The sequence below is a fragment of the Chelonia mydas genome, chromosome 17 (assembly GCF_015237465.2).
Source record: "Chelonia mydas isolate rCheMyd1 chromosome 17, rCheMyd1.pri.v2, whole genome shotgun sequence".
Taxonomy (NCBI): domain Eukaryota; kingdom Metazoa; phylum Chordata; order Testudines; family Cheloniidae; genus Chelonia; species Chelonia mydas.
This window is the reverse complement of record NC_051257.2, coordinates 19339530-19352531: the sequence shown is the minus strand read 5'-3', so window position 1 is coordinate 19352531 and position 13002 is coordinate 19339530. Positions and strand designations below refer to the sequence as shown.

The following is a 13002-nucleotide window of genomic DNA, read 5'->3' as shown; positions in this document are numbered from 1 at the left end:
TCACATCCGCTGGGATCCTCCCCCACCGTCTTCCCCTCTAACTCCACTCTCCGATCCTTCCCCATGGCCACACCCTGCCGCCCTTACTCCATGAAAGTCAATGGAGCGAGCGAGGCCTGTGGCCTGTAGGTCTGGCTAGCTAGCCTCAGTCCTTCTGCATGAGCAGGGGCTGTAGAGATGTTGGCTATTCCCCTTGCGTCTGGGGGCTTTGCGCCCACTTTGGCTACAGCCTCCTTCCTCGTACAAAGTTTCGGGCCTTTCCTAAGAGCCATGGGGCCCTAGTGCTTGGTAGGAAGCCTTGGTTTCTCTCTATAGAACTCAACCCCTGGGAGCCTGAAAAAGTCAAGGGGGGGGAAAAACCTGGTAGAATCTGGAGAGCTTCTCCTAGTATCATGCTAAGACCATGCAAGATGGTGAGTCCCCCCAGGAGCCTAAGCCAGGCCCTGCTCGCTCAGAACTGGACCTGGCTTCAGGCAGAGAACCTTGGCTGGGGTTCAGGGCTGTCCCCAAACCGGGAGAGTTTCATGTGGTTTGGGGGTTCTGTGCAGGGTGGAGCCCTAAACTACGATTAATGTTAAGTATATACAATAATAAAATTAATATAATCTACAAGTCAAAACAAAATGAGAAAGTCAAAATGAAACATTTTGTACCATCTCAAAAGGAAATGAAACAGTCCAAACTACTTGTTTAGAAATTTTAATGACGTTTTCAACAGAAATCCAGATGTTCCTGCAAAACACTTTGATTTCAGCAATACTGCAGATTCTGACAGACCTGTTCTGTTGAAAATTTCCAACCAGCTCTGGTGTTTGCCCCCTGTGAGGCCGGGATAAATAGTGCCAGTTCTGATAAAGCATTTCCGTGATCCTCATTTCACAGATGGGGAACTGAGACTAAGTGACTTGACCAAGGTCACAGAGAGAACCTGTGGCAGTGCAGGGAATTGAACCTAGCTACTGTCCTAACCATTACACCATCCTTCCTTTGCCACCCTCCAGTGCATGTGCTCCCCAGCTGAAATCTGGACCAGTCCACCACCATGGTGTTAGATCCCAGGGGCAGGCTCAACAGAGTCCCTCTGGTATTTTGGCAGTGACCGGCTTGCTGTACACTGCAGCTGGACTTGACTGAGGCAAACGTATCCGTGCCAGAGCCAGGGACAGGGTGGAATGCTTGACGGAGACTCCCACACTTGCTGGACTGAAGAGTAAATGGTGGGGTTTTAAAATCTCCCAGGGGGACTTAGAAAGTGGGCTTAGTGAAGTGACGACTCCTGGATTCTGACCTGTCTCTGCTCCTGATTTGCTGAGTGGCTTTGGGCAAGACGCTTAATCTTTCTGTGCCTCGGTTTCCCCATCTGTAAAATGGGGGTGATGACCGACACTTGCCTGGAGGCTTCGTTATCTAGGGCCAGCTTCAGATTTCACCCCCTCACCCCCGCTTTAAAGCCAGAGGAAGTCCCCTGACGTTAGTGGAGTCGCTCTAGATTTCCATCAGTCTCTCTGAGGTCAGAATCCAGCCCTTAATATTTGCAAAGTGCTTTGAGATCTTGTGATGAAAAGCTGTGTAGGAGTTGAGGATAGTTATAACTGATCCTTCTTCATTATCCGCATCTTCTCTGGGGTTCAGTCCTCGGGGGCCCTTTGAGCTGCCCTGGGTCAGGAGCCACAGAGGCCAGTTCACACTGAAACAAGTCCTCTTGACTCAGTCAGGCCAGCACAGAACTTAGCCTATGAAGCAAGAACACCCTTAGCACAGCCTGGCCAGTGTGTGACTTGCACCGCACCGGGCATCCAGCAGTGTGTCCCTAGCACACACGCACAGTCTGAACAATGCTGCTGGAGGCACTGGGTCTGCCAAAGGCTGCCGGGCTACATCCCCCAGCCCCAGGCATGGTCACTGAGCCCAGGCAGCTCCCTCCTGTGTCCTGAGGGCACTGGCCATCAAAGCGTGTGGCTCCCCTGGGCTGGGCACTAGGTGGGGAAAGGTCTCCAGGTCCCCAGAACCCAGCTCAGAGCTCGGGATACCTCTTGGCAGCAGACAGTTGAGAAAACCAACAGAGGGATTTTCCTGGGGGGGGAGGGGGGATCTCCTTTCCACAAACCCAGACTTTTTATGCGGGGAACTCCCCAGCCGGCCCTTCGTGTCAACCTTTGCTGGGACACCATCTGGGCGCGAGGAGGCTCCTTGCGCGGCAGGGCTGTATTTTCACGGCTGAGCCGTTGGGTGCTTGTGGGGCACCTGGGATCATTGGGCACCTGCTGGGAAGGGCTGTTCCGTACTTCGGGATCTTACCACCCCAGGGCTGAATTTTAAAACGGGCTGTTGCGGGTTTTTTTTGTTTTTGTTTTTTTCTCAGCTAATCCTGGAATCCAAATTGTTTCAGCCCATTAAACCCCGGCCAAGGTTGTGTGAAACAAACCCCCAGGTGCTTCTGAGACAGAACCCCAGCTGCTAAGGGCTCGTCTGTCCACATCACCCAGGACCCCATCCTGTCAGCACGCCGGGCACAGGGCTCCTGTTGAAGCTGAGGGGCGGGAGTCTGCTCCAGCCATGGCTGCTGACAGGCACGCATGGGGCCCCAGCACCTCACTTGGATTTATCTCAGACAGGCATGAAGGGGGTTAAAACTAACAAAAAAATCCAGCCCTTTCCTGTTAGAGCCAAGCATGGACTGTCAAAGGCAGCTGGGTTAGCGAGATGGGCCTGAGTTTGGAGCCAGATCTGGAGATCTCTTTGGGCCCAGTATAAAGTTTGGAACTAGACGCCCACTTTGGGTGATGGACAGAGAACCACGGTTTGGACGCAGGCCCAGTGTTAAACAGCTGTGTCTGTCTGTACGGCCCCCAGCCTCAGCTGTCCGAGGGCTGAACGAATCCTTCGGGATGCTGGCGGTCTCTGAGGAGCTGATGTTCTCTGTGGATCTCCTCTCACTTACAGCCATGTTACGCTTCTGCCTTCAAAGCTTACCCCGGTTTGACCGAAGACTCAGCACCAGTGTAATTCCTACACAGCAGGGGCCGTGAGCCTGTTTGCGATAACTGGACGTATTCTGGGTATTTGAGGTTCGGGTAATCGGAACCGAGCTGATTTCTGTGGCATTGGCGTGAAGCCCCAGTCACTCCCTTGAAGTCAGTGGCGCTATGTGAGTGTGGAACCAGTGTAAGCAAGAACAGAATCAGGTCTCCAACAACTGGGCCAGGATCGCGTTTGAGACCATATTTTTCTGCCCTGTGAGATGAGCTGCCTCTGGTGAAGGAGCGAGTTGTGTGAAGACTGTTTGCTGGACAGGGACCTCCAGACCAATCAGCCGCTCGAGGCAGCATAAGTCAAATAACCGAGAGACGAACGCATCGAGCTAACCAGCAGATTTGAATCTGTTTGCAGATTACCGTGAGGCCAGGCACAAGGGAATGCTGCTGCTGAAACAAATCAGCATGTGTAGGCCTGCAAACTGCCTCTCCCTCGTCCTCAGCATCTACATGCCCAAGAGCGAGCAAGCTATGGGGCTGGGTGTTCTTCCCAGTTCAGAAGGATCTCATTCTCTGTAATGCAGATGATCAGAGCAGTAGGCCAGGTTCCCTTTGCAGGCACATGGTGAGCTATTTACACCAGGGACTCGGTCGCAGTGCGCATGCAATTGGTTTGGTCCATACCTTGCACTAGTGCACGGATCTGTGCTAGCAACATTGTGGCTCGCTGCTGTGGATTCAGAACAGATACCGGGCCTCATCCTGGTTTAGACCCAGCTCTCACAAGCTTCCTTCTGGGCTTCGGGGCCTGCACTGTGCCAGAGAAGCGCAGCTGTCGCCGGGGATCACAGATCAGAATTTGGTCTGTGATGTAGCTGGGGCTTGATCCGTTCGTTGCTTTGAAAATTAGGATCAAGGCCTGATGCTGGCATCAGAAGCTGAGTAGGACTGGAAGGCCAGCCTGCCCTGGAGCCTCAGGAACCCCACAGGGATGGATCCAGACTTTCCCAGCAATTGCTACACCTGGCCAGCAGGGACTGCTGTGGCATCAATGGTGTTTCATCTGTGCCCCCCCCGCCCCCCCCCAGCACCCAGCCTGCATAGAGAAGGGGGAAGCAATTTGACCTGAATACAGAGGGGTGGGGAGCAGGGGGTGGGGAGAGGGGCAGAAGAGGGACATAGGGAACGGGGTGGGGGTAGGAGTAGAAGGGCTCAGGCTAAGATAATGGGGTGGAGGGTAAGAAGCTGGGACAGAATGGGGAGCCTGCTCCAGCCCTGCCCCTACAGCCCCCCAATACTCCTGTCTCTCCCCACCCCCAACATGCTCTCCTGCCTCTCTGCTTCCCAAAGAAGTATCCCTCCCCCATAGTCACCCCCGCCTCCTTCCAACCCCCCTGCTCACTACTGGCTTCTGAACAGGGCTGTGCCCATCCACGCTGCAGCTGTGGGATGCAGGGCCGGGCTGCTGCCTCCCCTCACCTGTCCCACTATTGGGGTGTCCCAAGAGGGAAATCAGGGACTGTGTCATGTCACAGAGGAGGCCGCACAAAGCCTGGCAGCTCTGCAAAGGAAGAGGCGAGTGCAAGACCTTGCGCCATTTGGGCAGCAGGAATTTGTGCACACCGATCCCTTTGCAAGCCTGGGCCCCTACCCCCTTTGTTGGTCAGCGAATGTCTCACGCTGCCTGATTTCTATCCAGTGCTTCGTTTGTTAGCACTTGGCAAATAGGCTGTCTGGACAGCGTCCATCGCGCACGTCATTCACCAGCCAGCTGCCTCAAGCACATGCTCCGCTTTAGCCTCCTTGTCCACCTGAGTCGGGGCGGGGTTTGATTCCTGATTTAATTTAGGATTTTTGATTCCTAACTTTAAATAGGAAACCAACCAACAGCCGGGAATAACTAGTGAGCAAAGCACTTCTCGCTGCAAAGGGTTGGACAAATGGCTGTTTGTGAGGATTCTGGGGCTCCCACAGCAGCCCTCTGAATACTCAAGAGCAATGAATGAGCTGACGTAAATCCCAGCAAACGGAATCCAGCACTTCTAGTTGCAAAAATATTTGCCCATGAAGGGGGATTTTGCACTTCCACCAGCTCTGTCCTCCATGTGCCTGTCCTGAATTGCCAGCTCTGATCATTTTATTGCAGGTCTCGTGCTATTTGGAGTTTTTCTTAAAACCCCACCTCCTGGAGTCATGTGATTATGAGAGAATCATAATCTTTGGTTTTTTTCTTAATAAGTTTCTAGCCCTCCTGGTTGTGGAAAAATGCTTGAAAATGTGAAACCTAAAGGCTCAGAGAAGAGACAAATAAAAATAATAAAAAATCCCTAGCTCTTGTATAGCACTTTTCATCTTTAGATCTCTAAGCACTTCACAAGGGTGGTCAGGGTCATTATCCCTGTTTTACAGATGGGGAAACTGAGGCACAGTGAAGGGAAGTGACTTGGCCATGGTCACTGAGCGTCAGCGTCAGGAGTTGAACTGGACCTCCAGTCCCATGCCCTATCCACTAGGCAACACTGCCTTCCCTCAGAAAGAGCACCACATTTATTTATTAAAAAAAATCTCATGGCTTTTTACGCCAATCTCATGATTTCAGATGGATCTAACTCTTGGGTTTTGAGTATTTTAGTTGGCAGTATTGCCTATCATTGAGGAACACCCCTCACCCTTACACAAAGATGCCCCTCCACCCCCAGCAGAAGGCTTTAATGGAGGGAGCTGATCGGAAATTTTCCATTTGAACGATTTTTGACGGAAAATGTAGTTTGTGCAAAATCAAAATTTTCTGGAAGAAAATTTCCATTTTTCCGTTAGGAAAATGGAACCAAAATATTTCATTTGGGGTTAGTTCGCCCAAAGGTTTTGGTTTGTTGAACAGATCCAAAATGTTTCATTTTGAGTCAGCTCAGCGTTAAACGACAGCATTGCCTCATGGGACTTGTAGTTCAGGATATCTGAAGAGCCTGTTCTCTCCTGTGGGTCAGGCACCCTGCATCTTCCATGATGGAACATAGTTTCTCCTCTTATTGAATGGTGTGGTGCATCATGGGAAATGTAGTCTGGTCATAGAATCCAGCCCAAAGAGGAGAATGGGCGTGTCCCGTCCAAACTCCAGCTCCCATGAGGCAACGGAGCACACTAGGGAAATGCCGGTTAATGTTGAACTGACTCACAACGAAACAGTCTGGGTCATTTCAACCAACTGCAAGGAAACATCTCAATTTGGGAACGTTGGAATGTTTCGTTTCCATCAAAACTGCTGAAACAGAAGCATTCACCATTTCCAAATTGGCATTTTTCAGAACATTTCAGTCCAAGAAAAATTTCAATATTTTTCAGCTTTGTATCCCAATTTGGGACAAAAACAAATGCTGAAGTGTCGGAATTCCCCACGGGACAGAAATCCCCCTTTCCACTCGGCTCTAGTAACAGAGAACTTTGCTTTAGGACAGGTTTCCCAAGAGCCACCCTGAGCCAGGGAAAAGTGTTCTGCCTTTGAACTCTGAACTGTGCTTTCAAGCTTTGCACTAGAGACCTCCTGTTTTGCCTCCTGTACCAGGATGCTGCCTGATCAAAAGTCTGTCCAAGTCAGCGGGTGTCTCTGCATTGACTTGGTCGGGCTTTGGGACAGAGTGGAAAGAGCTGGGGTGGATTTCCTGCTCATTCTGTAACAATCAGGATGTGATGAGATGGGCTTTGGAGATCTTATTGCATGGGAGCAGGGGGGAATGGTGTATAGTAGCCCGAAGCAAATGCAATCCTACAGCTCTAGTATATTTCAGCAATCAAATTTTACATTTTCATATTCCCCTTCCTTTCCTTCCCTCCCCCCAGTCCCCACTGCCTTCGAGGCTAATTCCCACTAACAATCATGTTGCCCAACCCAGAGATTTCAGTCCAATCCCTGTAGCGGCTCTTTGATTTCCTCTATATTGTGGGGTTTTTTTTTAATATGGCTTATTTTTATTATGATTCTGCTTCCCATCCCACAAGCACCCCTCCCCCCAATTCACAAACCCATGATGATTTATCGATTGTCCTTAGTCTTTGTAAACCCTTCCCTGAAATCCCAACCCCCCCCCCCCGATCAAAGGTCCCGTGTGGATTTAGCAAGCCGCTGACCGTGTCGTTTGGATAACGACGCAGAGATTACCAAAAAGAGCCCCCCATCTCCGTGTCCCTTCATTGCTGCCCCATCATATCAGAGTCACGGCTGAATAAACACAAGTTCCTTTTGTTAACGAGCGCTGGCGGTGCCTTTCTCCGACAACTCTCTCTCTCTCGCTCTCTCTCTCTCTCTTTTTGGTTTGTTTTCTTTTTAATCCCATCTGTGTTTTTCTTTAGCCTCCTGTTTGAAAACGGTAATATACAATTCCATTTCTTGCTCAGCAGAAGCAGGGCTGAGGGGGAGGGCAGGGTGACTGAACGTGCTTTTCCCTTGTTTGGTTTCCTTTTTTAAAAATCATTGATTTATTGTCCCTTCGTGACGTACAGAAATGCAAACTCTATGTTTCTCTATTTCTTTTCCTGTCGTCGCTGTGTCGTCCTCGAATCTCTGTGCTTTGCCGTGTGTTAATGTGGAGAAGGAAAAAAAAAACAAACAGCTGTTATCTTAATAGTCAAACCGTTGAACATTGTATTTCCATCTCCATCTTTTGACCAGAGAATTTAAAAGGGAAGATAACTGTGCAGATAAGAAAAGTTGCTGGACTTATTTCCAAATTCAAAATCTAGCCCCCTCCCCCCCCTAAAAACGTAGGTCCTTTTCTTTCTGCTCTCAAGGCACAAAAGTAAGTAACGAGATCTAATGATTAGTCTTGTTATGTATTTATTTATTTGTATCGTGGTAGCACCTTGGAACCCCAGTCATGGACCAGAGCCCGCCTGTGCTCGGCACTGTACAAACTCAGAACAAAAAGACAGTCCCTGCCCTGGTGCTGGAACAATTTGTAGAGTGGGGGTGCTGAGAGCCATTGAACCAAACTGTAAACCCTGTGTAGGATGGAAATGAATTCAAGTCGGTTTCAAGCTTTGCCCCACAGTCACAGGGACTAGAACCTGACAGCTGAGTTTCTCATGGATTCGCAACTCCGGGACCAGAAGCTTTAACCCAAGAGCATAAGCCTTGGGGTAATATCATAAGAGCTGCAAAAAGAAAAGGAGGACTTGTGGCCCCTTAGAGAATAACCAGTTTATTTGAGCATAAGCTTTCGTGAGCTACAGCTCACTTCATCGGATGCATACTGTGGAAAATACAGAAGATGTTTTTATACACGCAGACCATGAAAAAATGGGTGTTTATCACTACAAAAGGTTCTCTCTCCCCCCACCCCACTCTTCTGCTGGTAATAGCTTATCTAAAGTGATCACTCTCCTTACAATGTGTATGATAATCAAGGTGGGCCATTTCCAGCACAAATCCAGGGTTTAACAAGAACATCTGAGGAACAGTGGGGGGCGGAATAATAAACAAGGGGAAATAGGTTACTTTTTATAATGACTCAACCATTCCCAGTCTCTATTCAAGCCTAAGTTAATTGTATCCAATTTGCAAATTAATTTCAATTCAGCAGTCTCTCGTTGGAGTCTGTTTTCAAAGTTTTTTTGTTAGACACTTTGAGATCAGAAATCGAGTGACCAGAGAGATTGAAGTGTTCTCCGACTGGTTTATGAATGTTATAATTCTTGACATCTGATTTGTGTCCATTTATTCTTTTACGTAGAGACTGTCCAGTTTGCCCAATGTACATGGCAGAGGGGCATTGCTGGCACATGATGGCATATATCACATTGGTAGATGTGCAGGTGAACAAGCCTCTGATAGTGTGGCTGATGTGATTAGGCCCTACGATGGTGTCCCCTGAATAGATATGTGGGCACAGTTGGCAACGGGCTTTGTTGCAAGGATAGGTTCCTGGGTTAGTGGTTCTGTTGTGTGGTGTGTGGTTGCTGGTGAGTATTCGCTTCAGGTTGGGGGGCTGTCTGTAGGCAAGGACTGGCCTGTCTCCCAAGATTTGTGAGAGTGTTGGGTCATCATTCAGGATAGGTTGTAGATCCTTGATAATGCGTTGGAGGGGTTTTAGTTGGGGGCTGAAGGTGACGGCTAGTGGCGTTCTGTTATTTTCTTTGTTGGGCCTGTCCTGTAGTAGGTGACTTTTCATGGTTTGTGTGTATAAAAACATCTTCTGTATTTTCCACAGTATGCATCCGATGAAGTGAGCTGTAGCTCACGAAAGCTTATGCTCAAATAAATTTGTTAGTCTCTAAGGGGCCACAAGTCCTCCTGTTCTTTTTGCGAATACAGACTAACACGGCTGCTACTCTGAAACCTGTCATAAGAGTTGGCCACACTGCGTGCTTTGGTGGAGCGGGGCTTGACACCTCTACTACTTCATCATCCAGCAGGCAGCATTGCTCACCCCTCAACCCCGGGAGAACAGTCAGGGAGCTTGGAAATAGGGAGGTTGTATTGACTGGGTGTGTTTCTTGAACTGTGTATTCAGCAAACCCCACCCCTAAAATTAGCCTCGGGGGCGTATTGGCCTGTTGGGGGCAAACAAACAATATTGTCAGTGTTCAGGTGGAGTTGGCTTCCCTTTTAAATGGACCATTCAGATTTTCATCCCATCCTTTCACTCTGGTTGGCTTCCCTTCCCTTCTCTCTCTTTTCCTCTCTCCCATACTCACTCTCTCTCTCTCTCTCTATCTCTCTTTTTTTTTTTCTGTGGGCCACTCTTAGCCTACCCCAGTGCCCAAATAACCCAGTAAACCTTGACATGTTCTGCCTTCATCCGTTGCTTTACTTGCATGCTCTTTGGGACTTTGTGATGGTACGTAGAGACTTTAAAACAGAACAGAAGCGCTGCTATTTAGAGGGCTGGTTGAACCACCAAACGAACCCCTAATACGGCTGCCTCCTTCACCCGCTCAACAAGATCAGTGAAAACCAGACCAATGCCAACAAGCCAAACTAGTTCAGAACAACGCAAACTTGATTACAAAGGGGTCTAAATCACATTACTAAAGAGTCATTGTCTTTTTCCCATTCTGCACTCCAAATGTGGAGTTTATTGTTTTCTTTTTTATTATTGCATTCCTGTCACTGACAAAGCAGAAGGTAGGTATTTTGTCCGCCTCTGCACGTTCACTTCTGCAGATCAGCCTGTTGAAAAGCACCGTAGCTTGATTTAATGTTATTCTCTCTCTCTCTCTCTCTCTCTTTTTCTCTTTCATTTTGTCTTTTTGGTGGCTCTGTATAATTTTTTAACTTGTATTATTTTTCCCAGTTAGCTACAAAGCCATGCTCTTCTTTCACTTTTTTTTTCTGTCCATGTAATTTTTTTTTCTTTCTTTCTTTCCTTTCCTCCTGCCCCGTTTCTTGTTCCGTTGTTAGAATGCATTTCTGTGTGTTTTAGCCCTCCAACTTTGTGTTTGTTTCCATAAATGGTATAATTCTGTCTAGTCAATTTGATTTCCTCTGTGATTTTTTAGGGGCTGGGTAACAAGACAAACAAACTTAATGACAAATAGAGACAAGACCAAATGAAAAAGGACCAGCGATTCCAATGATTATTCCAGCCTGTTTATTTCTTGGGTTATTGAAAGTTTAGGAAGTTTAGGTCATTAAGGGGGACGGGAGAGAAAATATAGAGATGTTCTCCTTTTTGTCGTCTTTTAATCAGCCTCTTGTTCCATTTGTGATGTCTGGCTCAGGCTAAGAAGCAAAGCAAGAAGCAATTTTGGTTGGACTTGGTCTGGATTCAGCAAATCGTACCTATAAGGAAAAACACTTACATACATACTTAACTTTAAGGACCTGCTTACGTCCCATTGACTTTAATAGATGTGCATAGGTGCTTTGCTGAATTGATGCCAGAAAGCATGTTGTAAATGATGGGCCTGATCATGCAAATGCAGGGGTGGGGAGGAGGCCTTTCAAAGACACACACCTAGGTTCCCAAACTGGTACTGCGGTACCTGGCTGACTGCCAGAAGTGACCAGCCTCCCAGAACTCCCCTTCACTGCTATGGGAATAAGCCAGGGACCTACGTATGGCTTCATGAGCCCTGCGTTAAGGGCTCGGTTTTGAAAACCTTGGCCGTGCTAACTTAGCACAAGGGTGAAACTCACGGGACCAACGCAAGGCCTTACAATTAGCGCTTACGGGGACGTAATGCATGCACAGGCCTTGTGCTGTGTCGACGCACAAGGGTGAATTTCACCCACCGTGCTTACCACTGTTAGTAGCCCACCGCCTGCTAGGAACCACGCGTCTGCAGGGACTGGGTTCTAAGCCTGGGGAGAGGTATTCCAACCCCTCCCAGCCCCCTAAGGCATTGTCAACTTAATAAGCATCCTCACAAATGGAGCCTGCTCACTGTTGACCTTGAGCTTCTCTGGTTAAATGTTACAATGTTGGTCAATTTTGCTTTTATTCCTGATAATGCATTTTAGGATGATTCTCTCGACCACTCCCGGTGCTAGCAGAGATAACAAAGAAACCGAGACAGACAGAGAGAGGGAGGGAGGGAGGTCTGGAGGGTAGCTATAGCTCAACAAGCAGACCTGCAGTTTCTCTCGCTCCCTGTCTTGGTAAAGGGTCAAAAGAACGGAAATGAGGGCACGGTCATTTTCACTGTTACAAGAGTGTAACTGGCCAGAGCCTGAGCAAGCCGCTCAGGGTCTCCTCTGCAGAATCATGGGAGAGCGTGCTAGGAAGGGAAATGAAGTGGGCTGTGTCTTCCCACCCAAGTACGCAGTTACTGGGCACCGGATGTGATTGCGGTGTATGTACTCTGTAGCCTGAATCCGTGGATACTGTCCGCCCAACCTGGGGGAGTTAGTCCCCATGGCAGCTTATTAAAGGAGCCCTGCCACATCCAGGTACATTTTAAAGGTGGGGTGACTTTCAGCCCCAACCCGTGTGTCTTCCCCAGAGCCTCGCTAACACTCGTGAGCTTTCCCCAGATTCCGCTTCCCAGCCCTGCTAATTACCAGTTTGCTTGCAAGGAAATTTAAGCGCGTCCCTTTTACAATGCAACCTTTTCCTCCCGCCTGGGTCACTGGTCTCATCCCAAGCGCTGGGGACGCCAGCCTACCCACGGCATTGAGCCGGACAAAATTCAGCTGGAAACCTTGAGCAATGCTGCTGCTGTATGTTATAGCAATTTCCCCCTGCTGCTGCCTATGGCCCATCTAAACCCTACCCATGTGAGTCCCTGAAAGGCAGGCCGCACATGCAGAAATTGCCCTGATTCCAACCCACCGAGGCACAGTCCTGTTATTGTACACGGGCATCTTCATCAAGTCACCCAGCTGTGCAGTTGGGGTCTGTGCCAAAGCTCAACAGGAACTTTATCATTGACTTGAATGGGGAGAGGATGGAGCCTTCAGGTCCTCAGATCAGAACTAAATCTGAAGCACATAGCTATGGCCCAGATCCTCAAAGGCTCCAGCTTTTGACAGGCGTTTACGTGGTGTGCCGCTCAGCAGTGCGACTCCTAACTGACTTAGGAGTCTAAGTTTCATTGTCAAAAGTGATGTGGGTGCCTAAGACTCATTTCAGTGGGAATTAGGCACCCAAATCCCTTAGAAATCTGGGCCTGGGGCTCCCAAATCACTTAGGCACAGCGGAGCCACTCCTAAACACCTTTTGAAATCCGGGCCTACGTGCCGATTTGGTTGCCCAGATGTGGAAGCAGGTGACCTAACTCAGGAGCCTAACGGTAAAAACTGGCCACCTGGTCTGAACTAGGTAACTAGAGCAGAGATCTCCACTTCGAATGCGCTATGTTCACCTGTAGCTAAGCACCTCTCCCGTCAGGGAGGAGTTGGTTGTTGTTGTGATGGAGGTGTAGATTCATAGCTGCTAAGGCCAGAAGGGACCATTGTGATCACCTGGCCTGCCCCCCCTGCGCAGCACAGGCTGGAGACCTGCCCCAAAATAATTCCTAGAGCAGAGCTGTTAGAAAACTATCCCATCCGGATTTAAAAATTGTCCGTGATGGAGAATCCACCAGGGCC

The 13002-nt window shown here is 48.9% G+C and overlaps 1 protein-coding gene across 3 annotated transcripts in view; it reads left to right on the top strand.

The window, feature by feature from the left end:
• Positions 1 to 13002, top strand: part of SRRM3 (serine/arginine repetitive matrix 3) — a 190281-nt gene that overhangs the window by 150185 nt on the left and 27094 nt on the right. The window lies entirely within an intron of this gene.